At 36.6% G+C, this 27,680-nt stretch overlaps 1 long non-coding RNA gene across 1 annotated transcript in view; it reads right to left on the bottom strand.

Moving 5' to 3' along the window:
• Nucleotides 1-4,361: 4,361 nt before the first annotated feature.
• LOC147567712 (uncharacterized) overlaps nucleotides 4,362-27,680 on the bottom strand; it is a 29,677-nt gene continuing 6,358 nt past the window's right edge. Inside the window, exons 4-16 of the long non-coding RNA XR_015230832.1 lie at nucleotides 27,171-27,402; nucleotides 26,862-27,025; nucleotides 26,639-26,781; nucleotides 26,221-26,458; nucleotides 21,489-21,653; nucleotides 21,116-21,171; nucleotides 18,142-18,222; nucleotides 17,652-17,696; nucleotides 16,637-16,688; nucleotides 5,033-7,322; nucleotides 4,789-4,885; nucleotides 4,584-4,618; nucleotides 4,362-4,451 (exon numbers count right to left, since the gene is read on the bottom strand). This is a non-coding gene — a long non-coding RNA (uncharacterized LOC147567712). The remainder of the gene's footprint in view (nucleotides 4,452-4,583; nucleotides 4,619-4,788; nucleotides 4,886-5,032; nucleotides 7,323-16,636; nucleotides 16,689-17,651; nucleotides 17,697-18,141; nucleotides 18,223-21,115; nucleotides 21,172-21,488; nucleotides 21,654-26,220; nucleotides 26,459-26,638; nucleotides 26,782-26,861; nucleotides 27,026-27,170; nucleotides 27,403-27,680) is intronic.

Raw genomic sequence — 27,680 nt, forward strand, 5'->3', positions numbered from 1 at the left:
CTAGAGAGGGAGAGAGTCATCGCAGGTTGGAAAGACTACTTGAATGGATTAAAGTGATAATAATTATAATAAAAATAATAATAATAATAAATGTATAAGTTTAGGGTTTTGTAGTTTTAATGGAATTGAGATGAATGGATTAGGTTTTTCTACAGAGAATTTAGGGTTTGAGAGTTCTGATCAAATAGAGATTGAATGAAGAAGATGGTGGTAATGAGTCACTCAAATGGGTTTCTAACATTGAAGTTGATTTTGAAAGATCTAATGAAGTAATATTTGATGAAGGAGTTGACAAGGCATGGAAAATTTTGGAGAATATAGATGTTCTTGTTCATTGTTACCTAGTGGTACTCAAAAGGCCGGGCCAGCCCGTTCCGTACGCCCGCACCGTACGAAAAATGCGCCAAGTCACCCGGGTTCTGTCTCGAGCCGGGCTGGGTCTCTATTCCCGACCCGACCCAGTAAAAGCACGGGTTGAGCCTGTCACCTTTTTTTTCTTTTATCTTTTCTTTTTGTTTTCTTTTTCCTTCCTTTCTTTAAATAATTATATTCCTATTAAGGTTGTATATCTTATCTAGAAAATATAAACTACTGAAGTTAGAGAATAATTTTTTTTTTGTAAGTTAGAGAAAATTTTATGTAAAAATAAATTTAGGTAAGTTCCTAAGTTAGAGAAGAAATGTTTCCATTAAAGATTTATATCTTATGTAAAATTAGATAATCTTTTCCTTTTAAGTTAAAGAATATAAAAAAATTAGGTAAGCTCCATAAACACTGTTTTTGTGTAAGTTCTACAAAATCTCTTCTTTTCAAGTTAGGGAAGAAATTTTAGGTTAATACTATAGGATCTTTTAGGTAAGTTTTAATTTACTTTTAGTATTAGGTAAGTAATATTTTCTTTTAGGCAAATAATCATTACTTTATGGGTCTGTGGGTAAATAGACCAAAATAATATTCAAAAAAGGTTTATGATCCAATCTTCCCAAAACATGGATATTTAGTCCTTTTACATTATGGACATAATAACTCATTCTTTATGAGATAACTACCATCCCTAACCCTCCTACAAAAATCACGGGATTTTTAATTTTCCAGGGTGAATTTGGAATGTTTCTAATGTGGGCGTGATTTAGGGGATTTAAAGCAACTAACGTATAAATCCGAAATTGATTTTTCTCTATCTTCTAACCGTTTTGGAAAGCAAATTTATTTTCAAATCAATTCAAAACAAAAATCGTAACCAAATCAATTTTCTCTCTCTTTACAGATTTGGAAACCAAATCAATTTTCTCTCTCTTACTATGTAAATTTTTTTCGATTCAAAACAATTCTCTCTCACTTAACTTTCAGATTTGGAAATAGTAAATTTTCTAGGATCAATTTAGCGTGATTTGGGGGTTAATATACAAAACATATATATATCACTTTCTCTCACTTAACTTTCAGATTTGGAAATAATTTTTCTGGGAACATTAAAGCAACATATGTTTTCGTTTTTACTCATATATAAATACACATAGAATACAAATTATAAAACAAATACGTAAATTATGTATTATTTATGACGAGAAAACCATCATTTGTCAAGTATACAACATAATTTATCAAATGTATGTGGGTCTTGTTCAATAAATTACACATAATTTCTTTTACATTACACATCCTTTACATTCTGTTACAAAAACTAAGTACAAAATCTTCTTTTGTTCAAAAATGGTGCCCATCCATGTACTCTCCATTAGTTTCGTTTACTCACTTTGATTTGATGATTCTCTTTGAAATTTCATCTGGTACATCAAATCTACACACATAAATACACATACATTAAAGAAAAAAAATCATATTATAAACTACATGTACTTTATATTGTGTTATAAATACACATACATTAAAGAAAAAAAATCATAAATTGTGGTAATTTACGATAAAGTACATGTACTGTAAATTCTGTTATGAGTAACCGTACGAAAAAACAAATGTTTCATAAATCCGTTCGGATTGAAAACCAGATCTGAAGAAAAAAAATGAGAATATCATTAAGCTTAAACTACAAATCTAAAGATATCTGCTATGATGATTGATTGCAATAATGTCAAACTCGAGTTGAAGGATTAAACATCAAGATCAAAAACATAAATGAAATTTTAAGAGAGGGAAAGAGAATAAACATCAAACATTCGATTGATGATTGATAATCTGATCTCACGAAATATCAGAAACAACAGAAGATTAAACATAGATCTAAAGAAATATGATATTATCACTGGATGCAAACATAACATACTAACTTTGAAGGAATCATTGAATAAGGAAATAAAGATCTTAAACAGTTATGAAAATTTTAGGGTTTAGTTATGAATCATTGAATAAGGAATAAACATAAAGATCTTAAACAGTTATGAAAATTTTAGAGAGAGAATAAACATTATACATTTGAAGTTAATGAATTAGTAAACAGATCTTTTAGATATGTATCATAAATCTGATACGTTTTATAATAGAGCGAAATAATTAGGGTTTTAGTTATAAGAAGAAATATTAGATATTAACAATGGTGTTTATAGAGATTTCGAAAGTATTAAACCTGATAAATGATGAATTTGGGCAACAATATAATGTAGAAGAAGAAGATTTTCTGAGTTTAATGGAGGTTTGTCAAAAGAATCGGTTTTAGAGAGATAAAATAAAAAGTTTCCGTTACTTAAAATAATGAAGATATCCTTACTTTGAATAGAAACATGATTGGAGAGAAATATGGGAGATAAATCTGGAAAAAGATATGCATAGACTTCGAAGGTAAATCAGTTATAAAATATGGAAAGGTTAGATTAGGGATTATAAAATAATATTTATTCTAGAGATCTATATGAGACCAAATGGACTAGATATCCCTTTATATTATTTTTTTGGTTTTAAAACCCCTTATAGGATTAGAGAGGATTATATCTATTATTAGGACCCGTTTCGAACATATAAAATTATGTATTAGTAATTCTTTGAATATTTTGACAGACACTTTTTGTAGTGCAGTTTTAGCTTTCAATTTGGTTGAGTTCTTTTAATTATTATGGACTCAATCACTTGTAACTTTGGGAATTGGGCCAACAACCCTTGGTTGGAGTGGTAAGAGGTATAATCTTCCACCTAGAGGTCAAGGGTTCGAAGTACACGCTCAAAAATTCAAAAAAAAACTTTGGGAATTGGAACCAATTCAATTTCTTAGTATTCTGATCTTTGTTTTTAGAGATTTGAATTCGAAAATATTGGGTTTGGTTTGGTTACGGAAAGAGGTTATTAAGTTTATGATAACCGAAGCCCTGTGTGTTACACGAAGGTAAGTTAATTTTAATAATAGCAGGTCAACCATTCTATAACACTTAAATGGTCAACGATAACATGCATGATATAAATGTATCAAATGCTTCGTACTATCACATGTACGCGACCAATGTCCATGCATGCCAATGGGATCATTATTTGTACCCTTTCTAATGTTATGCTTTGGTTCAGTATAATTCGGTTGTCTAGTGAACGATTTATTTTTCGAACTTTCACACTTTGCTTATAGTGCTTTGATTGGTGGGTTTTGCAAAGTTAATCAAATTGATTTCGATACTGGAGTTTTGAATCGAATGTCAAATCATGACCTGATATTGTGACTTATAATATAGTTATAAAAATATTTGTAGTAGAGGGAAATTAGGGTTGGCTATGAAGGTTTTAGATCATTTGTTAGAAGATAATTGGCATCCTACTGTTATTACCTATATGTAATTGATTGGTTCACTCTGTCATGAAGGAAAAGTTGAAGATGCCATCCATATTCTGAAGGTTATGATGTCTAAAGGATTATCACCAGATACCCATGGTTATGATATATTAATTTCTGCAGTAGATCTGCTGCATCCATGACGAAGGGGAAAGCCCCTTCGTCTTCTTCGAATGGAAGATGACGAAGGGGTTTCCCTTTCATCATCTTTTCAAGTCAAGAAAAATTTCAGCTGAAAAAGATAACTTCTAGAGAAATAAATAGAGGGAAAATAAGAAAAGAAAAAGAAGGGAAAGAGATGCCAGTACCTTGGAGTCTGGGCTATAGGTGAGATGCCAGTACCTTGGAGTGCGCAAGGCCTTCTAGGTAGGCAACAAAACCTGGACCACGTGGTGGCTGCACCTATCCGGGGACAAAATGGCAAAGGTAGCTAGGTGTTGGGATTTACACAGCCTAACTCCACAAATCTAAGTATTGTGATTTGGGAGTCCTCCAAATGATCAGTGGTATATCGACTATTGGCAAAACCAAGCTGCGTCTTAGTTAACTTCCTATCCGTTAATAATAAAATTTGTGAAGAACAAAAACTAACCTTCTCAAGTGGATACACGGTTTTCTTGCAACCAACACACTTATCTTGAGTTCCAGCAAACATACTCGAAACTTTACTGCTAACAGGGGGCTATGAAGTTTCAATCAGAAACACGAAAAGGTATTATGTGTTTAGTCTTATGTAATATGAGAACAAGTAGAGCTACTACACAAACTGTTATGTCTCATGAAAGGAAAGTAACAACTTTTCCATGAAAGTTACCTGATCAGTAGGCCTCATAAGAACTTTAGGAACACCTAAAAAGGAAGAAAAATAACAAATTTTAGTTATGAGATTAAAAGAAGCAAAGCTAGAAACAAATATAGAATTCTGCAAATTCATACTAAAAAGTCACAACTCTTTCGACAAACTTAAACAAAATATATATTCATTGAATCTAATTTGAAGATAAGAAACCAACACTCACTCTCGAAACTTTTGTCCAAACTACCCGTCATCTTGAATAGTTGATCAAAGTGAGGCCTACAATATAGAACACCTTCGAAGGATGAATAGTTTCCAAGCTGCAAAAAGAAATAGAAAGGACACACAGAACATAAAGAGTTGCAGAACGATTTAAATTTCGATAAACGCGACATTTCGTTTTCAGCAATTCATGGAATAATGAATCGGGAAAAAAACATATGACCGTACCAGCTACAAGAAAATACCTCATGATAGTCAATATGGGCCCTCACCACCCACGATGCATGGCGTTCTTCGACTGACCATTACTCTAGATGGTGAAGATGTTATTGACTGTGAGCCCATATTGGTTATTTACACAGAGGAATGGAAAAAATTGCGGAAAACCGAACAATTATACAATATTTACCTTATGTAACGCGCTGGGGTTATTTAGCTACTATGTTTACCGAGGCAATAGCGGTAAATGGACCAGAACGGTTGGGAAATATTCAACTCCACTTCTATTAGAACATTAAATGCAATTGTCAAAGGGTAACACAAATATTTCTCACTGAACGAGAGTCCCAACATGAGGAACTAGGTATTGGAATAATATACAAATCAGTTATATTGATTTGGATATCATAACCAATCATCACCTTATATTGAAATATTATTAAAACATAATGTTGATCAAAGAGAATGGGAATGTCCAAATAATAAGTTATATTGTTTCTTTATTTATATTTCTGATTATGTAAATAAGTTTCATGTAAAGTCTCTAAATGCTGGTGTAAATGAATGAATAAAATTAGGTAGCAGCTTTGGGGAATAAAGAAAAATCTCTGGGTATAAAAAATTAGTCAATAAAGATGGATTTAGACTGCATATTCTTCTTTTAATTCAAAAATTAACTTGATCAAACATTGCCCCTAATCTTCATTCTCTCTCTCGTTTCTTACTTACAATCTCCCCCCCCCCCCCCCCCCCCCCTCTCTCTCATTTTCTTACTTACAATCTTTCTCTCTCCCACTGTCTCACATTATCACTCTCTCTCGTTCTCTTTCTCTCTCATTATCTCTTTCGTTCTCACAAACTATTTCTCTATCGTTCTCACTCTAGATCTCTCTCTCTCTCTCTCTCTTTGTAGAGATCACAGAGTTTGTGGCCACGAAACGTTTTAAATTGTGCTTAAAAATAAGAATAGAACACTTGATATTAAAATAATTATTACATCGGCCAAGACTCAACGATTCGCAGATCGTATAAATCTTGAAACTAAAATAATTATTACACCGGCCACACATTTGTGCTTAAAAACAAGAATAGAACACTTCTATGGTCATACTAGTCTCCGCATTCACATTTATACATACACAATAATATGACATTTATAATATAACAAGGTATGTATGAGATTTGCTTCTAAGGTCAAATCTAGGTTTGTTATATTCTAAATAGCTATTTGAAAAGAACTATTGACATTTACTTGTCATACGTGCCCTAAGTTTGATTTTCGTAAAATTCTAACTAGTGGCACGTATCAGTTTTATCCTTAATGATTTCTAAAATCTTATTTTACGAAAAACTCTGTTTGGGCCTATAGATGGCTCGGTCAATTTCGGAAACATTTATCCTTTATGATTTCCAAAATCCATTTTAGGAAAACTTTGTTTTGGGTCTTCGGATGGCCCGAAACAATTTCGGTAGAATTTAGGTGGAACCGGAAGAAAAAACGCTAAAATACGAAAAACTCCCACTCAGATTAAGACCCGAAAATATTTAGCCCGTGGTCAGAGACAACTCTCGAAAAGGCCCGAGACACTCTCGGGTCAAGGCGTGCCTTGGTATGGGCCGAACAAGTTATGGGCCATAGTAAGCGTGTCTTGGCCTGGGCCAGGACATGGGGCTGGACGCGTCCGGCCATAACGACTAGTGTTTAGAAACTTCTAAACTGCTCATGTTTCTTTCCCCTTTTTCTTTTGCTAACTTTTAGCTGTTGTTCCATGCTTATGGCAACTTCCAACAAACCCTAATTTGATTTTCAGAACTTATAAAATTTACGAAAATCAAATCTTCTTTTGAAACTCTTTTCAAAACCAAAAATTATAGGGTTTTAATCACTGAAACTCTTTCTAAAACCTGTTTGATTACGTCTAAATCTCATTCAAAATAATCAAATTGATGTAGAAAACCCAACAGTGGCATCACGAGCCAGTTGCACAAACTAACTTTGACTAGACGAATTAGATTTAGACGTAATGTTTAACATTAGCTACCAGGATCGCATGCAAGAAAGAAAGATGAACTAAAACTGAAAGAAGATTACCTTAATCGCTTTCCCTCGAGCTAGATTCCAATCCCTTTATCCCGAAAATGAGACCTCCAATTGTAGTTCCTCTACTTGAGACACCCGAGCAAGTTGACTTAATCTCCCTTCTTTAATGTCAGCTAAGACCTTATTGAAGATTGAGAAGAAAAACTATTCTTCTTTTGACTAGATGGATAGATTGGAGCCTTTTCTCTAAAATCCATCTCTCTCCACTTAGCTGTCTGAGAGAAAAAGAGATATGATTTTTCTCTATGAGAAAATTCTACACCTTTTCTGTTCTATAATGGTTCTTATATATAAAAAAAACTCTAATTAGGATCACATTTAGATTAAGATTTAATCTGAATCACTAAAAAGATAAGTCACAAACTCTTTCTGACTAGGAGTCCTAGATGGGAGGGATCCCCATCTAGGGTTTCTCTTCCATGTGGCCGGCCAGACCAGCCCCCTTAATGGGCTTGGTTTGTTCGGCCCATGCATGTGGTCGGCCATCATATGGCTTCCCATTGCAGGAGTTGAAGGAGATGTCCTTCGACCAAGATGGCAATGCGAACAATTTGTCGGATAGGACAATTGATGTGGAAGATCATCAAGTCCGATTGATTTAGGGATCGTAGAGTTGTAGCTAGAGACCAACTACGATCGTCGAATTACGAAGTAATTCGCGGCTAACTTCGATCGGATCCTACAACGGGTTACACATAAGAGTGACAAATTGATCTAGGATATGACTAGTGGGAGTGAGATATAATCATGGGAGTGTCCCATAAACATATCTCATAGGCCTAAAAAGGAATTAGGCAAAGATAGTACAAAAAGGCCAAAAATAGGGTTTTTGGGCCTTAGCCAATTCGGGCACTTCTAGGGCTCGGATTTGGCTGATTTTTGGAGGGACGTTTCCTTATGTTATGAACATTAAATCTGCCAATTTTGGCTGGGTTTGGACGTAATCTCCTTAGGGAATTGAGAAAATACCAATAGTTGCTATTTTCGACTATTTCCCTAAATCTTATTCTAAAGGGTGTTTTAGGAAACCTAAAAGGAGGTGGATTCTTATTAGGGTTCTATATAAACACTCTTAGGGCAGAAAATAAGGTGTGGAATTTCTCTCTAAGCTTTCTTACTCTACCACATCAAGTAGAGAGGAGAAAGTGAGCTAATTCCCATTAACTATCTATCTAGTCAAAGAAGAAGGTGTTCTTCTTCCAACCACCATTGTTGTGCTAGCTATACAACAAGGTGGGAGATCAAGTTGATTACTCGTGTCCCAAGTAGAGGAGCTACACTTGAAGCTCTTGGTCTTCTTTAATCAATTCAATTAGTTCGAGGGAAAAGCGATTAAGGTAATCTACTATCTCCATTAGTTTAATTACTAGTTTTGCATGATGATCTTGGGGATACTAGTGTTAAACATCAGATGTCGTTATCCGCTATAAACACTAGTATAAGGGTATAAATCCCAACAGTGGCGTCAGAGCCTCTTGCAATGAACTAGTTTTTGCTAAGAATCGAACTAGTTCATATTAGATATGATTGATAGTTTGATAAATTGAGTTTATAAAAGTATTTTAAAAGTGTTTTAAAATTATTTAAACTCACAATTTGATATTATTGAATGGGATTCAATGAATTTTAAATTGAGAATGAAATTGATGATTAAAAGTGTTTTAAAAACTCAATTTGATTGAATTTCAAACTAATCCATGCTTGATTAAGTTGATAGTTATGTTTAAAAAGGTTTTAAACATAAAATTTGATTAATTTTGAATTGGATTCAAAGATTTTTCAAATTGATTTCAAAATTGTTATTTGAAAAAGTTTCAAAAACCTAGATTTTGATCCAAAATTGGTTTGATTAAGAGTTGTTTTTAAGTTTTGGAAACTTTTGAAAAACAAAAATTTGGAATTTTAGAAGTGTTCTAAAAGGAGTTATTTTGAGTTTAGGAAACTCCCAAAACAAATTTGGAAAATTTTAAAAGTTTCTAAAAGTTTTGAAAAATTTTAGAAGTGTTCTAAAAAGAATTTCAAAATTTTAGAAAAGCTTTAAAATTGGAAAATAGCAACTTAGAGTTGCATAAGAAAAAAAAAATTGGAAACTAGGGTTTTTTGGAGAAACCCTAGTGTCCGGCCAGGAAGCTTCCTGGCCGGCCAGAAGCTCCTGGATGCGTCCTCTGGACGTGTCCAGAGCAGCTGCTGAGACGCGTCTAGGACGCGACCAGCAGCTGCAACAGAAGCTTCTGGATGCGTCTTGGAGACGCGACCAGCAGCTGCAAGGGAGCTTCCTGGACGCGTCTAGGATGCGCCCAGAGCACTCGACCAGACGCGTCTTGGAGGACGCGTTTGGGAGGTTCTGGGAGTCTCGGACTAGTCCGAGACACCTAGTGCTGGTCCGGTCCAGCACCCGACGCGTCTAGGACGCGTCCGGTGCATGGACTAGCGTCCTGGCTCCGACCAGGACGAGACCAGGCCTTGATAGGCATCGGCCAGGATATGCCGGCCCTATGGGCCGTGCTATGTCCGGACCTTGTCCGAGCCCTTTTGTGGGCTTGGGCCGGGACTTGTCTAGGACTTGTCCCGGGCTTTTTCGAGGCTTTTCGGACCACGAAAAGGGACCATCATTCGAGTGGGAGTTTTTGCCAAAATTTCTTCCGATTCCAACCAAATAATTCCAAAATCAAACCGGGCCATCCAGAAGGCCAAAACGGATTTCTCTTTAAATTGATTTATGAAATCATTAAGAATCGAACCAATATTTTTTCCGAAATTGACCCGGGCTTTCAGAACCCGAAACGGAGTTTTTCTTAAAGATGATTTTAGAAATCATAAAAGATAAAACCGGAACGCACCATTAGTTGAATTCTTCGAATTTAGACTTAAGGTCCGTAATGTGGCATGTGATGTCAACAAAAGTATCTCCCAAGATAATCATGCATATATAATTCTTAGCCTTGATATATTATATGATTGCATGTGATATGAATGCGGAAACTAGTATGGCCATAGATTTATATCTTATTCTTGTTTTAAGCACGGATGGGTGCATGCTTTGTAATTAATTTTAATTTCAAGTTTATACGATCTGCGAATCGTGAGTCTTGTAATTAGAGTTTAGGGTCTATGAGTCCATTGAAGAAGCTCGAGGATGGGATCCAAAGGCGAGTGGGAGAAATCAATGGAGGTTTAAAGATGGCGGTCTTAGACGAACCTAAAGGGGAAACAAGACAAAGACCAAAGGAGATTAGATCTTCTAGGTTAGGGGCCATACTAGGATCCATGTCTGCTTGATTTACTTTCTCGCGCGCATTTACTTACTTATTTACGCTTTATGTCGTGGATGTTAGTTAGGCTAAATAGTTCACTATAACAAACGCCAGACTAGCGTAAAAGTCCCCAAAAGTAATCTTGAGTAATCGCCTATCCAGATTAAGACACTCGTTGCGCCCTTGTTCGAGGAAGGTGGGTCGGCCAAAGCAGAGTACCTCCTCTACCTTGGGACAATGCGGGTAGGTCTATAGAAGAGGCCTACACGTCTAAATGGTTCTACTCAACGAGATCAGCAAGAGAGTCTTGGATACTCGAGGCAAAAGGATAGATTAGTCATTCATCAATGACTATCTATCAACCAAGAGTCATAAGGGTATGATCAGTGAAGTAGTTCACTCACCTAGGACGACGGAAGTGGAGGGCAGGGCCAAAGTCCGCTTCACTCCGAAGAAGTGGGATCTTGGAATCACTTATTCAATCGGGGACGATTTTATTGAATAATGTGAGAAAAACTAAGTTTTTCAAAAACGATAACGAGTTTTAAAACTTTGCCATTTCTTTATGTAGTTTTAAGATGACACAAACGATTTCAACATTGAATCACACCTAAGGGAGGTGCTGATCCACTTCCTAGAATGGAAGAATGAATCCGAGAATAGTTCTCAGATTCAAAAGGAAGGTCACTAGAATATCCAATCCCAATGTTGACTCATACAAGAGAAGGTCAAAAGCCATTTGCAAGCAATCGTATAACATTCTCTGTGCAAGAGTAATGAATGCTAGCATAACCATTAAGACAAACTAAGGAAGAAATTCCTACAGAAGTCATAAATGGAGAGGTACGAGACCTCCAAGGCAATCTGAAAGTCATCCTAAGGGAAGACAACAGAATACATCTATCACCCAATTCAATATCGATTGAACAAAGATTGATAAAGACCTTAGATGAGTCACTCAGGTTGTTACAAACAAACTGAGCAGAACATACGGGAATATCCAGTCTAAGAAAGGTTCTTGAGATTTGGTACAAAGAATCTAAGAAAGAGATCTTGAGATTCAAAAGGGCAAAAGGATCAGTCAAGTGAGACAAACATTTGATCAAAGAAAAGCAATTGCCGAGTACATGATCAAGAGTATTCCTCATTACTGTGAATGTTTCTAAAACAATGGCTAGACCATTTAAAAGGAAACTACCTTTAGCACCTGGAGGACAAAAGGAATGGAATTATGAATTCCGGTTCCGTATCCTTGCTAACAAAGTTAAAAACAAGTATCGTAAAATTCCTTCATCAGGTATTTAAGACCAGATGAGCGGCTCAGTGGGAGCTTAAGGGAATTACATACTTGACTAAAAGAAGTAAAGATCCAAGAGGGAGCAGAAGCAGTAATGTTAGGGATGCTGAAAGGGATCAAAGTCTTCTTTTAGACACTGATCTAGCTTAGAACTTAATAGTGATTATTTTGTTCTTCTAGAAACATATGATGTTTTAAACCAGTGGTAAAATTAACTGAAGGTTAACATTGATAATGGCTAAAATCAAGAGATTCAAACTCATTAAACTTCAGCATTGTCAATTAGGTCTTAAGGACTGAATTGACAAAGTCACCCTTTTCAAAAGGCATAGAGACTGGTAATCTATTAGGACTCATACAGTGTTATGCAGACCTATAAGTTTACTTGCAGAAGCTAACGAGATAAACTTCAAATACGTACTCTGACAACTTCATGAAGTATGGAAACGTACAAATCATAAAGTATAAGTCGGAATGTTTGAAAGGTTCAAACAAAGTACAAACCGAAGTAAAAGAATCATTTTGACAAGAGAGTTCAAGTCATCCGATTAGATTGGAGTGATAAAAACTTGAGTCAAATACTAAATAACCATCAAAGGAGTTGAGAAAACGTTTCCCAACTCGCTCCATGGAACACATCTGAGGGATGGTGGATTCAGTGGGAGTAATCGAACATTGCTATGCATAATTCGATCAAAGATGGGTTTAAGCCAGTCTTCCGAATATTTTGGGACATATTCTATAAACGATTGTTTTCACACTTACCAAAGTCCGTCTAACAGCTAAGCTTGTAAAATCATTACAAAATTAGCTAAAGTCTGACGCAATTTCTTTAGAAGAAATTTGGGCTTTTTCCACAAGCAATCAAGAGAACAAAGTGTTTGTTGCTCATGATAGTATTCTCCTAATAATTAGCACACCTAGTAGTCTGGGAGAAAAGCACTAATTATTACAAGAATAAGTGGGAGAAAAGTACAAGTCGATTTAATTCGATCATGAGAAAAATCATGAAGAGTCATGAAGAACAATCATGAAAACTTGTACAAGACGATTAAATTCGACCAAGAGCAACAAACTGCGGCTCCTCGGAAAAGGAAAGGTCAAAGATATGATCTTGTAAACCCACCACACAAAAGCGAATGTCATTCGCAGGAGAACTCTCAAAGTGAGTGAAAGTGTCTCTAAAGGAATATCTCAAAGTAGTTGAGAAAATTCCAAATTGTTGTTCAAAAGCCCTAGAAAGGTCAAAATAAAATCTTAAAGACTCAGAAAATAAAGGTTATTTCTGAAGAGATAAAAGACCTGCGCAGAAACGGAAACTGACTCTAGATTTTGGCTAGAAGCCAAAATCATCGTGGAATCCATATCTCGTCAAGACATGAAGCTTGATAATTTAAGTCAACAGAAGACCTAAATTGGTTTTCCAAAATAGAAAACTGAGAAGGATGGAAACATTCATGTTTCCCGAAACTAGACAAGAAGAATAAGATTCTTCCAATCAAGTTATGTCCATAAGCATGCTTCAGAAATCTATCGACGGATTAAAAGCACGCAAGAGTTAGAATCTTCAAAAGGCAATCAAAGAAGTTTGATTCCTGAGGAATGAAGAAAATCTTGAATCACGAGTTTCAAGAAGGTAAGTGGGAGAAACAAACCTTCCGGGTCCGTATGCTGAGTACATACAAAAGATTGAGTACGACATAAGATGTTGTGTAACAGTGAACACACTGACTCAATAAAAGGACCACACACAAGGATGAAATGCCATTTTGGGCATCTGAAGATCTATAAGCATAGATCAAAAGGATGATAGGATTGGAGAGACTCAGTACGCTAAGATGCTTGAGATCCGAAACAGAAAATCTAAGACTCGAAAAGTCTAAAAGAATTTCGACCCAAAACTCATGACTAAGAGCGTTGTTAAATCGGAGTTTTAAAAGACACCGATGTAGCAAACAAGCATGAGAGGGAGATTTATGTTCGAATACATAAAGTCAATCATATTGGATATGATTAGCATTTGAATATCCAAATTCGGATTTGAAAATCGAAACACTACATAGAAACATCCTAGAAGGCTAAAGGATGAAGTAGTACAAAAGTTGAACATGTCATCGCAGCAAACTTCCAGACATGGAAGGAAAGTAGGCTAAAAGTGTTTTAAGCCGGGAACTGTTGCAAATACTACATAAAGAATTAAAAGCCTTAACTCTAGTAAAAGTTACTAGAAATTATCAAGGTTGAAATAAGCAATCTTCAAATTAATTGATAATTAGCAAAGTTTAAAACGGACTACATACGTAGTCAAACTAAACTGTCACCTAAGACATAGTATGAGACTCATACACAGTCTAAGGCATGAGGTAAATTTGGAATAAACCTCGACGAGTAAAACTGAGTGGGTAAAAGAGTTTTACGGAATTTACAACTCTCGTTATCAGAAAAAATAGAGTTATTTCACAAGTCGTCTAAATTTGGTTTAGTGTTTAAACGACAGTCCATTGATGATAAAACATTCCGAATAGGTTTGTCAGATACGTGATCTGATGAATGAAACCCTATTAAGTGAACTATGAATATTTATTATCGAATCCCTGGTCCAAGTCATTGCATGGACAACAATGACTCACGAAGACTAGCACGGGAGTCGATGGGATAGCGCAGTTTCATGAGCTATAGGAATAGTATATTCTATTCGACTACGTGGGTGTGTAAAAGGTTTATACACTGGATAACCCTCAAATGAGAAGTACATCACTCATGATGAACGTCAATACTTCTCATAAAGAAAATTGGAGAGATTCCTCAAAACATGAGTGCTCCACTCATCTTATGAAAGGAATGTCCGACTTTGGTTCCGTCAAACGTCGCGCCGTAAAAGGAGGTTATAAAGACGGATACTGGGAAGGACAGGATAGACATGAAGTTAAGTGGGAGCGCAAGAATGGATTGTGTCATCCTAATCACATTAGGTACAAAGTGTCTCAAGGCCACTTGATGAGTAGCAACTGAAAATGCGTGGCCACGCTCTAACGGATTAAGAGTTAATCGTTTGTATTTTACAGTTGTACTCGGATATCAAGAAAGTCTGAATGACGTGACGTGTCAGATGGGATACTAAATTGACACGGGAATCGAGGCATTGCACTTGTTCTAAGTCCAAGTGGGAGTCTGAAGGAGATGTCCTTCGTCCAAGATGGCAATGCGAACAATTTGTCGGATAGGACAATTGATGTGGAAGATCATCAAGTTCGATTGATTTAGGGATCGTAGAGTTGTAGCTAGAGACCAACTACGATCGTCGAATTACGAAGTAATTCGCGGCTAACTTCGATCGGATCCTACAACGGGTTATACATAAGAGTGACAAATTGATCTAGGATATGACTAGTGGGAGTGAGATATAATCATGGGAGTGTCCCATAAACATATCTCATAGGCCTAAAAAGGAATTAGGCAAAGATAGTACAAAAATGCCAAAAACAGGGTTTTTGGGCCTTAGCCGATTCGGGCACTTCTAGGGCTCGGATTGGGATGATTTTTGGAGGGACGTTTCCTTATGTTATGAACATTAAATCTGCCAATTTTGGCTGGGTTTGGACGTAATCTCCTTAGGGAATTGAGAAAATACCAATAGTTGCTATTTTCGACTATTTCCCTAAATCTTATTCTAAAGGGTGTTTTAGGAAATCTAAAAGGAGATGGATTCTTATTAGGGTTCTATATAAACACTCTTAGGGCAGAGAATAAGGTGTGGAATTTCTCTCTAAGCTTTCTTACTCTACCACATCAAGTAGAGAGGAGAAAGTGAGCTAATTCCCATTAACTATCATCTAGTCAAAGAAGAAGGTGTTCTTCTTTCCAACCACCATTGGTGTGCTAGCTATACAACAAGGTGGGAGATCAAGTTGATTACTCGTGTCCCAAGTAGAGGAGCTACACTTGAAGCTCTTGGTCTTCTTTAATCAATTCAATTAGTTCGAGGGAAAAGCGATTAAGGTAATCTACTATCTCCATTAGTTTAATTACTAGTTTTGCATGATGATCTTGGGGATACTAGTGTTAGACATTAGATGTCGTTATCCTCTATAAACACTAATATAAGGGTATAAATCCCAACACCCATGTCCCCGGTCGGCCATGAGAGGCCGGCCAGACCAGCCCCCTTAATGGGCTTAGTCTGTCTGGCCCATGCATGTGGTCGGCCATCATATGGCCGGCCCATGTCTCTGGTCGGCCATCTCATGGCCAACCCCTTTTTAGCCTTCCCGGGCTTCATTTTCGAGCCCGTTTCTTTCTATCTTTTTGGGCCTATCAAACTGGATCACATCCATCTGTAGGCAGACTCCCACTAGTCAACTCTCTCCGATCAAGCCACCATTCTTTGGTGTCAACCCTTTGTAGGATCCGATCTACGTTAGTTGTGGATTACCGACGATAGTAAACGGCTCCTAGCTAAGTATTACGATCCCTAATTCGACCGGACTAGATGATGTTCCGGATAAGGTCATCGTTATCCTAACTGAGAAATTGATCGCATTGCCATCTTGGTCGAAGGACCTTCCTTCGTAAGGACATCTCTTTAAGACTGAAAGGATATATCCTTCACATTCCCTCTACTTAGATCTTCTGATGTAGTCGACACTTTTTCGTGCAACTAGTTGTAAGATCCAGTCGTAGTTAGCCACGGGTCATCTAAATAAGCCGCATATCTCAGTTGCTTTCTAGATAAACATTACATCCCTAAAACGGCCACACTCCTGATCTCCACTCTTTGTCCTATCCAACAAATTGAACGCATTGCCATCTTAATTGGAGGACATATACCTGAGGATTATCTTAGTTTTATACATAGCACTTGATTTTTTTTCCTAACTACCACTTAAGGAGACTAGTAACATGACAGAAGAAAAAATTAGTTCAGAATAGACCTTAGCACTACATTAAATCAACATGTAAACCAAAATGGGAAGCTTACCTCATAAGGCCTGAAATCGCACTTGAAGTTCTTAGCATTTTAATGAGCATGGCTGTTGTTCAAAAGGAGAAAAAAGAAATGAATAGAGGAATGCGATATGAAAAGAAAAACCACCTAAAAGGAATTCCGCAAAGGAGAACCGTGGGTTATTAGCTATAAGAAAGTGCTAAAACAATTAGAAAGAAATTTAGAATGTGTATCTTCAGCCAAACTGGGTATGCTCTGATCGTGACAAAATATTTATGGATAATATAGTACCGACAACATAATAAAACAAAGGATTACGTGTTCAAGAAGTCCGGGAACCAATTAATATTCGTCTCCAAAATAATTTTATTAAAATAATTATCAACCAATAGTTGTTCTTCTTAATTGCCTTCATGTTTTTTGTTTTGGTAAAAGCTATTTTCACGTCAGTACATTGAGGTTTACTTTAAGTACGGAAACTACTTGATAGATATTTATTTACCGAAATACATTAGAAGCTTGATCTGATATGAAAAGTTTGTTTAACTCATGACATACCAACCTCTAAACTTTAACGAGATGATTGTTCTGTGATGTATCAAGGCTGAATACTATTTAAGTATAGTATCTACATATTAATGTTATGATGCCTAATTAATCTGATTTTAGTGGCTAATGGAGCAAATTTAGCAAAGAAACGATAAATTGGACTATATTGTCTTTTTTTTTTTGTTGAAGGGGACTATATTGTCTTGAAGTCAGAAGCTATACACTACCTAAATTCTGAGAAGAGGAATAATATATCATGGTACGGTTATAGTATTCCTAAAGGATTGTAAACAAATACCTAGGAAGCTAATGCATTCTGTAGAAATTCTAATTAAGATATGTGCAAAATTTAATTAGAGTTTCTATTCAGTTTGTTCATGAGCTGCCGACTTGATATTTTGATACAGTGCAGATATTTGTGGAGGACGAAATAAAATTTGGAAATGGATCTATAATAATGAAAATTCTGTAATAACAATAAAGAATATGTTAAACAAACCTGTGCATGTAAAATATGATCGAGTTGTATAACAATCTTTAGCATCTGAAAGGGCAATGCTCACTAAAATTGGTGACGAAATTTAAGTTGGATATCCATAACGAGAAAACAAGTAAAAAAGAAGCAGTGAGAAACACAATTACAACATGACTCTTCAAATTAGTGTTATTGTTCTTTCCCAAATGCAGAACTACAATGATTACCATCAGTCAGTTTGATTAACCACATAAAGACATCTAAAGGTCGGCTACTTTCTTAAGCGATGATTGAAAAGAGGGGTTTGACGTTTTTAGATGGGTAGAAACAGAGATCACCAATCACCCAGTGGATTAACTACCATGTAAAGGATAATACTTTGTTCAATTCAAATTAAGATTAATTGTTGTTAGTGAACTTATCCTATACGATAACATTTATATGCATATATATAATTTCGACCATGGCCGGAATCTTTTGGTTTTGGCAGCAACCTAGATGAAAGGTCACTCACATGATCCGAAATAGAGAGAATACTTCAACGTGACATAATCCAACGCATGCCTTGCGATGAACAAGGGTGAAGTAAACGATCCTGCAATATATATTGGGACTAATTACAAAACTATTTATATAGTTTACTTCAGGGTTAGAGAATGAATACATATAGACACAAATCGCTCATAATATTTGTCCCTGATTTCCTTCCTTAGTTCTTTAAACGTCAACACCCCCGCACAAGTTGCAGCAGGAGAAGAAATAAAGTCGAGCCCATGTTGGATAGAAGACAATGGAACTGGTCGGAGCCAAGAGGTTTGGTGAAGATATCAAATACTTGATCAGCAAAACGCATGTAACGAGTTTGAATGATACCTAAGTCAACCTTATCGCGAATGAAGTGGCAATCAGAGCTTGAATTGCTTGGTGGGTTCATGAAAGACCAGTTTTACAGCGATATGCTAGCCGTTTTGTTGTCATAAAAAACCAGAAATGTTTCGGATATAAGGGTGCAACTATATTGAAAGAGGTATTGCAACCATTGGAACTCGGCAGTAAAAGAAGCAAGAACACGATATTCTACCTCATTAGAAGAATGGGAAACGGTCGGTTGTTCCTTAGAACGCCAAGATAACGGACTGTTTACCAAGCATGAGGAAATAACCAGTCGTGGAACGCCAAGTAACAGGATAATTTACCCAATCAGAGTCAGTAAATCCTAAAATTATCTGAGAACTAGCCGAAGAAAGGAGAATCCCATAACTGAGAGTACCTTCAAAATAGTGTAGAACTCGAGTAGCAGCATCATATGAAATGTGCGGTTGAGCAACAGTAACATAAAGAAGTTAGATCGCCCGAAAGGGTACCGTCTGTAGGGGGAAGTTAAATCATCCAATGTATACTTCCGTTGGGAGAGGAAAATCCCTTTAGGAGACCGTGAGACCTCTAGGCGAACGAAGTATTGAAGATGGCCTAGGGTTTTAAGAGAAAAATGTTTCTCGAGACGGAGCCTAAGGGAATGAATTTCCATAGCATCGTTTGGCAATGATGATGATTCCATTAACATCGACAAGAATACATACAAAGGCCGAAACCCGAAAATAAAAAGAAAAAGGGAGTGGTCTGAGGAAGATGGAGTGAAGCCCTCAACCAAAAGAAAATTTGACGAACCATTGATGGATGCAAGTTTCAAACCATAACGAGATTTGTTCAAGCGGCAAACACGATTCTCACCGGTATGCTGAAACTGGACGGTATGTTTACTTCTTCGTGCGAGTCAACACCTCTATTTGGATAAAGCATTTCGCAACAAGATGTACCTCGTGCGAGGCTCTTTTGGGTGGGTTTGGCTTCCAACCAAAACCCTGAAAAACATGTTGAATGGGGTAAACTGACAAGAGAGCTAGCTACCTATACTATATTTAGTCATGAACTAACTGATGAGCATCACTCTAGCCAAAAGAGAAATGCAATTCTTCCAAATGGTAAGTGTAGAAAACCAACGCTGGACACAAGTGTAGCACTCCTCACTACGTAAAACATGAAAAGATACTCTCCAATTTGTTTGTTATCCTACATTAAAGACACGAAATAACTTGATTACCTTGTCCTTTGCAATATAATCATTTACTAATAACCCAAATCTTTGTTGTGTGATGTGGATCAATTAAAATTGCATTACTAACATCTAGTTAAGTGTTTATATCTGAAGAGGTAATAATCAAACAGTTGTTACTTATTATCACATGTTTGAAAATTTTAATCGAGATTATTATACTTTTTATGAATAGCAATTCATCTTTTTCTATAACTATCCCTTAGGGAGACTAACATAAAAGAAGTAAAAACTATTTAGGAAGACCTTAGAATTAAACAAGGAATGAAACTTCCCGAAATTTCACCGAAATTTCGCGAAACGTTTCCTAAAATGAGATTAGGTGCACGAAATAACACTTACAACTATTTACTGCATAGTTTCCAGTTTCCACCGACATGATCGAAGTTTCCACCGAAGTTGTTGGAAATATCGAAGTTTCCACCGAAGTTGTTGGAAATATCGAAATTTCCACCGACATGATGGAAATTTCGACCGACATAGTAGAAATCTAGCAAAAAAACGGGAGAAACTAATACTAGAAACATATCCATTTCTTCGTCTTTTTCATCTTCATTTCTCTTAGATCTCTCCTGATTTTTATGTTATGTTTTCCATGGTTTTTAAATCTATTTGAATGATTTACGCCTTAACTTAACTGCCTAAATTGATTTTTTTTTTTTGAAACTTAGAATGAATATATTAAAGGAGAAAAAGCTATATACAGAGAGAGGGGTGGCTTAAAGCGGATATCTCACGACATCCAAGCCTCCCAATGAACTACAACATCTACAGGGGCGGAACCAGAAAATAGTGTGAGGGAGGGCAAAGCTGAAATCTAAAAGAAGAGATCATGCATAAAAATTCTGTGGGAGTCAAAATTACTATTAGAAGTCAAATTCCAGGGAGGGCCACTGCCCTCCCCGGCCACCCCCTAGTAATTCTCCTAACCCATGAGAAAATAGTTCCCTTAACGTCTTCAATTCTGCCTAAATTGATTTTATCTTAGTAACACCTCTAATATAACTGCGTAATTGACGATACCTTCTCAAACTAACATAGTTTGTTATCAGTAAGAATGTTATCTTTTGGGTGTTATAGCCAAAAAATTATTCAATTTGCCCCCCGGAAGTAACTGTGTAATTGTTAATACTCCCTCAAACTAATAGATAATGTTAAACATCATTTTTATGCATCATTATGGTTTAATAATCTTGTTATACATAATTGCATCATATTTCTATCATTTCTGTAGATTTGTAAGATTTCCACACTGACCGACACATTTTTACGAAACGTTTCCACTTTTGGACCGACCGAAATTTCCACCGAAACCGAAATTTCATTCCTTGGAATTAAATGACTTCAACATGCAAAACAAAATAGAAGAACTTACCTCATGTCACCGAAATACATTTGAGGTTGTTAGCATTTTGATCAGCATTGCTGTCTCTACAAGGAGAAAATAAAATATATAAAAAAAATATTCAATGTAGAAAAGAAATACCACTTAAAACATATTAAAAAGCAATTCAGCTAAAAGTGGGTACATTTATGATCGTGATAAAAACCTAAATTAATCTAAAGAAAATGAACAGAAAGGAGCTCACGACATAACAAAATGAAGGATTATGTGTTCGACATATAAATATTTTTCTTGTGTTTGTGGAAGAGCCAGAGTTTGAAGCTGACATCTAGGTGCCAGAAGCTTTATTCGGTCTATTTCCGTGATCTCGTGCTGAGCAAAAAATGAGATTAAAGCTGCTTACTTCTTCGTTCACCAGCAACGCAGTGAAATCTCTCGTATGTAGCTTGGTGCATCAAGACGGCGAGAAGCTCCCAAGTTCTTCTTCTCGGTTGTATAACACTAGCTCCCAAGTTCTTCTTTTGCTTTTGATATACGCCACTTTTGTTCGATCTTTATTCGTTTGTACCTGCAGAATTAAATCCTGTTATTTGATACTCATTTGTTCCGGAACCACTTTTGACAGAATTACGCAGGCACTATTGAGATATTGGGCCCTTATGGTATCCCGTCGCTAATAGATGTTCCCTTACTCAGTGCACCATGGATTATTAGGAGATAGATCCGGAAAAAGAAAGAATCAACCGGTGGAATCTCTCATTATGCAACTTGTCGTCTACTTGAAGGAGGTAGGGGGGATTTTCTCCTACATTGCCACTGGTATTTTTGGAACGCTCTTAAGATTCTTACAAGCCTGTCAAACTAGTACTTTTTGCACGAATCGTGTAATGACTGAAACAACCACCGCATAGTATTTATGGTTCTACAAAGATTGGTCAGATTGTTCGCCTTTGCAGTCGAGTCACTCCGTACCTTTTAGTCGAGCAAGTAAACTAACTTCCTTACGTTAATTAAAGATGGGATTCAGTAGATGAGTCTTCGATCGTTAGAATTATAAGGCGCTTTTGTTCATCCCCTAGCAGTCGAGCAACTTCGTTTCCATCTCCTTTGCCTAGCACCACTATATTTTATTGGGATTTGAGGGATTATACGAGACTTTCCAACTAGTACTTTTAGAAGATCTGTTTATGTCCATATATTACTTCTTTTCCTCTTTCAAAAGATGGATTCCACTCGACTAGTGATGCAGAATTTACTATTACTTTTAGGCAAAGGGCCTTGATCGAGAAAGTGACACTTGGTCATAGCTTTTGGGGCATCTTTCTCAGGTCGAGCAGCTTTAACATCTGTATTAGATGCTACTTCCCAATTCCTCGGGTTGATGAGCTGGGATTTGCATCTCCAGCACCAGAAAAAGCAGAAACAAGACCGACGCCTTCATTGCATTTAATTTGGGTTTTCCTTTGGCTATAGCTTTCCTCATAGTCCAATAGTCTGGTTTTGACTCTAATTTCAGGGTCGTGTGGGGACACGTGTTGCCCATTCTGTTTGATCTTGCTCGTTATGAGTGAAGTCGGGCTTGCATTTCTCGTAGGGGGATCAGTTTTTATTAGCTCGGTTCGGCCTCACGACAATCAAATTGGGAGATTTTAGCGAGGGATGGATTTGCCTATCTCTCTTTCACCATCTTATCCATCCTTGGGCTGATACAAGCCCAACAAATCTATTTCTTTTGAGAGGCTAATGGAACAATAATATGGCTGGTCTGGATGATGGAAAAACCAGCTACCATTCAACGATCAAATGCAGTACGTAATGATACAGACATGGACATGCAAGATTAATTGAATATGAGGGAACAAAGAGCAGCTTTGTGTGAATAATTGAATGGTAAGCAGAAAATATATGAATTCACCTTTATTACCGGGATGCGAGTAATTCTTTTGGAAAGGCAGTAGCAGCTCTTCCATCTCCCGATGGTCGAGCAAGTTAACTTCTATACCACAACATTTCTGATTCGCTTATCTCGATCCTGATTTCTAAGCTTGAGTTCGTATGACTCACTCCTTTGATTCGCAAGCTGCCCTCCTCCTCCCTTTGGCCGAGTAACTTCGTTCACATCTCCTTTTCTTGTGTTGGGGAATTCCAGCTATCAAGGAGACTAACTAAAAGCTAGGGGAATCACCTCTCCCTTACCTTAGGCTTAGGTCGAGAAGCTCAAATAGTCTCTGTCTATCTAGAAATTCTTCCTAAAGTCCTCCAACATCTTTAGCGCTAAAATCGCGCACTTGTTTCTGTGAATCGATAGAAATTAGGACTTACTACTGCCCCATCTAATTATGTTGTATAAGTCTACTGAAGCTTCCGATGCCTTACTATTACGGGCCAAAGTTACTCACGGAATTGATGCCCTGACAGGCTGACACCTGAAAGGAAGTCGGGATTTCGATCTTCGTTTGTTTGAAGGATTGAGGGGGCAATCCAACTGCCTTGCAATAGAGTTTTTGCCTCGTCTTTTGTATGAATGATGGCTCCGTGGAAAGAAAACATCATATGTCGAAGAGAAAGAAGCTCCTGATATAGGGTAAGCAAACTGAAATGGCCTGATCGTAGCTAGCATACTCTACTCAACGATACAAGAAACTTCTATTGCCATATCTATTTCACATCGGGATAGGAATTAACAGAAAGAACTTGCTATCCCGAGTTAGACTTTCAAGCAAGACCCCGGGGGGGTTCAATAGCCTAGTCGTTATGCCTAACCTTCTTCCTAATTGAATGAGTAACTAATCCTTCTCTGTCTCACACTCACTACGGGATAGATAACTCATTTAGATAAAGGAAATTACCTAGGAATCCCCAGCAATAAGTTAGCTCTTCCTTCTGCTAGCCTGGGAATGGGTCATACGAACTCGACCAAAAGAAAGATGCACCGCAAAAAGCAAGGGGATAGCCGCTTCACGATCCATCATAATAATATTGCTGCCATTTTCCCATCATTGAACCTACGGTGCTCCAATCTCACTTCGAACAAATGCAATATCTATTGGTTTAGTAGTCTCAAAAGAAAGAATACGAACTTTCCTACCAGGAGGATGTGGTTCCTTCTTGTTGCCATAGGTCTTTCGGCTGATGGCTTCGCAAAAAGACTTCTTCACGCCTAAGAATAAGAATAAAGGCATGATTAGTTTCACAACTCTCACTGACGAAAGAATGGTGCTCACAGACCTAAACCAATCCCGCATCTTTCAGGCCAGCATTCAGAGAACCACCTATCTATCTATCTATTCTCGCGAAAAAGGTATGGCGGAGCAACCACCGGAAAAAAGGGTACAGAGTAACTCGCTCAGAAGAAAGGAGTGGAATCATCAAAACAAGCAGCAGACACTGGACTACGAACATCTGCTTGCCCGCTCGACAGAGAGTTAGTTGCTTCTCCAATGCTAATAAAGCATTCATTCTTTTCAGTTCATTTCAAAATACTTCAATTGGTACGCCCAAGAATTCAGTTCTACGTAAGATAGCCAAAGTACGATTGAGCAATCGACATGATATATTTGCTCACATTCCGGGCGAAGGTCATAATTTGCAGGAACATCTTATATGGTCTTAATAAGAGGTAGATGAAAGATTCGCCAGGTGTGAAATCCCATTGCACCCGAGGAGTCAAGGATTTGCTGGGAATTTCGGATCGAAGAAGGGGCCAGATCTAAATATAGTGCGGAAAACCCCAAATTGATATGAATGGAAAAATGCCGGGAACTTGGTTTTCTCGGTCAGTCGAGGGATCAGCTAACCAAATAGCACGATTCTTTAAATAAGTGCATGCATCTTTTTCAACAGCAAAACTAGAACTCCTTTCATATAGTATCAAAATGACTACAACAATTACTACCGGTCAGTATGATTAACCACATAAAGACATCATAAATGGTGGACGGTTTCTTGTGAGGGTTTATTTAGAAAGATGTTTGATGTTTTAAAAAGGGTTGAAACTCTAACGAAGATCAACTATCAATAAAATGTATTTTCTACCATGTAAAAAATAATACTCAGTTCAGTTCAAATTGAGGTTTTACTGTCCTAATTGAATTTATTCTGTCCGTAGCAGAGTAAGGAATCAAAAAGTCGAAAAGTTTTGGCTGGAACTGCCGAATCTTTTCGGTTTTGGAACTGAAGTGCACGAAATCAAGGGTACAGAATAAATGTATAATTTCGGCAGTTATTTGCGAAACTTCAATGGAATGAACTTATGCACATATATTTGTTAAAAGGCATTTCAAGTCCACAATTAAATAGAAACAAATAAACTAAATACGAAATCTAGAAAATTTTCAAGTCAAAAGTGTGGAAAAAGAAACAAATATATTCTCTGAAAAATGAAACCAAATTTATTCTTAAAAATATATTTTCAAGTTCGAAATTTTTATTATTCCTTAAAGTAAAATGCTAAGATATTCAATCAAGGAATATAAAAAGTACAACCTAAATTGAACAAGATAAAGGTGTTGGAAGAAAAAAACGTATATGCATATATTAGTTTTATGGGGATATATGTTTATAACTAAACTGTCTTAATTACGTATATCTTAAATTTAAAGTGCATATTATATTTATTGCTTAAGTCATACTATAATAATTTCCAAATTTAATCAAGGAATATAAAAAATATCATCCTATAATAACCTCCAAAATTTAAATAAACTCGGAAAAAATTATTTTAGTTTCGTTTCTACTCTCCATCGATTATTGTCAAGGACTCAAGGTACCCCTTATATCAACTCTTTATATAGCTATTCACTCTAAAATGTTATCTTTTGGTGTTATTGTGAAGAAATATTTCCACAAAATATTCGTAAAGTTTCCACACTGACCAAAACGTTTCCACTTTTGGACCAACAGAAATTTCCTTCGGAATCGAAATTTCACTCCTTGGTAACATATATATGTATACTGAAGTGGCCAGAATCTCTAGGTTTTGGTAGCAACTAAACGGAAGGTCACTCACATGATTCAAAAGAGAGAGAACACTTCAGCACGACAAAACAAGATATGTTAAAGATTGTTTTAACAAATCCCAATAAAATAAAGAAAGCACTAGCAAACTGAGACAAAAAACAATACTCCAATCTTACCCGTTTGCAACAATAGGCTCAGCAGAATAAACCAACGCATTTGCGATGATTTGACGAATAAGGTTATCATAGATGAAACATCCATCGAGAGTTAGGACAGTACGAAGTAGTCAACCCCAGAATAAGGAAGATACCTAACAGAGTATCAAACCGTTATCAACTACATCAACTTCAGATGGGGAAGCCTAAGCTTTGTAATCCAAAAGCTCTAGCAGTTGGTATTGGTTTTCAATGCCACCTGTAAATCCATTAACAAATAGGTGGTAAAAAAAAGAATTTCAACTTCCAAGTATAGGGTAAGAAAAGGAGAAATTGGAAATAATTATGAAATAGAATTATCGACACATAAACGATAAGGTCTATAACAATGTCAGTATTTTTCGGCAAACATCGCCAATGGAAGCAGCCATACTCGTACCTGTACCTTTTTCATACAAATCGCTGAAAATACCAAGGTTCAGAATTCCCTACTACATGGCTGATGGAAGAAAGAAAAGCCCAATAGTCTAAACAATAAACGTTATCATAGCAGAATATGGAACCAGCGATGAAGCATTCCAGCTGTAAAATATGTTAGATGTTAACACTTCCAAGAAATATAGTTGGAATAACCCTGTAATCTGTAGGCAACTATAACTTACCACTACTTTTTGTGAACTTCTGACGGTTGAAGAGTATTTTCTTATTGAAACAGCATAGGAACACCCAATTTAGGATCCGACAATCCGTAAGACTAATAGCTTGTAAATAACTTATAGTGCATCTCCCACCTGAATGGTAAATGGTACAAGAAAGAATGGAATATCTGCAACAACAGAGCAAAACGTATTTGACTTGCTATTTGAAAAATATTCTATAAATATTAGGTAACTCGTATGAAAGTAAACTTCGGTAACGTGAGGGAACAGTTCCCAAAATTTGATACCACATAACTGAGTCTCATTTATTACCTCTAGGACAAACATAAAAGTATTTCAATTTCTTCAGGAAAAACGATGGCTCGGGTACAATTTGCAGACCGAAATATCTCTGAACAACCAACATGCACTTCGACAGTTCAACAATAGGTTCATTTCCACTCAACTACTTCTCAAGATCAGTAAGAGTTCTAACAGCTCGTTTGTAGTTCCAAAAGATGAGATAAAGGAAGCACTGTGTCTCTGCTTTGAACAAAATACTGAGCTGAAAGGCAAGAGGACATGCCAGAGCAAATATGCATTATCAAACATTTATAATGAATCAATCAGTCATTGTTAGTATATTATATTCTAGACCAAATCATTAGTTGGGAGTGGGACTGAACAAAAAAGTCCGAAGACAGGAATAACGGGAGGGGAAGGCGAGGAAGTCGTCAATGCGACACTTCATCTTGACATAATTATACGATATTTAAGAAGGCGAAGAACTCTGATCTTTAAACCAACACAATCTCAATGTACTAAATCAGCCTACGAGATGGG

The sequence above is a fragment of the Eschscholzia californica genome, unplaced genomic scaffold (assembly GCF_041429995.1).
Source record: "Eschscholzia californica isolate CP2 unplaced genomic scaffold, dmEscCali1.0.p SCAF_1, whole genome shotgun sequence".
Lineage (NCBI taxonomy): Eukaryota > Viridiplantae > Streptophyta > Magnoliopsida > Ranunculales > Papaveraceae > Eschscholzia > Eschscholzia californica.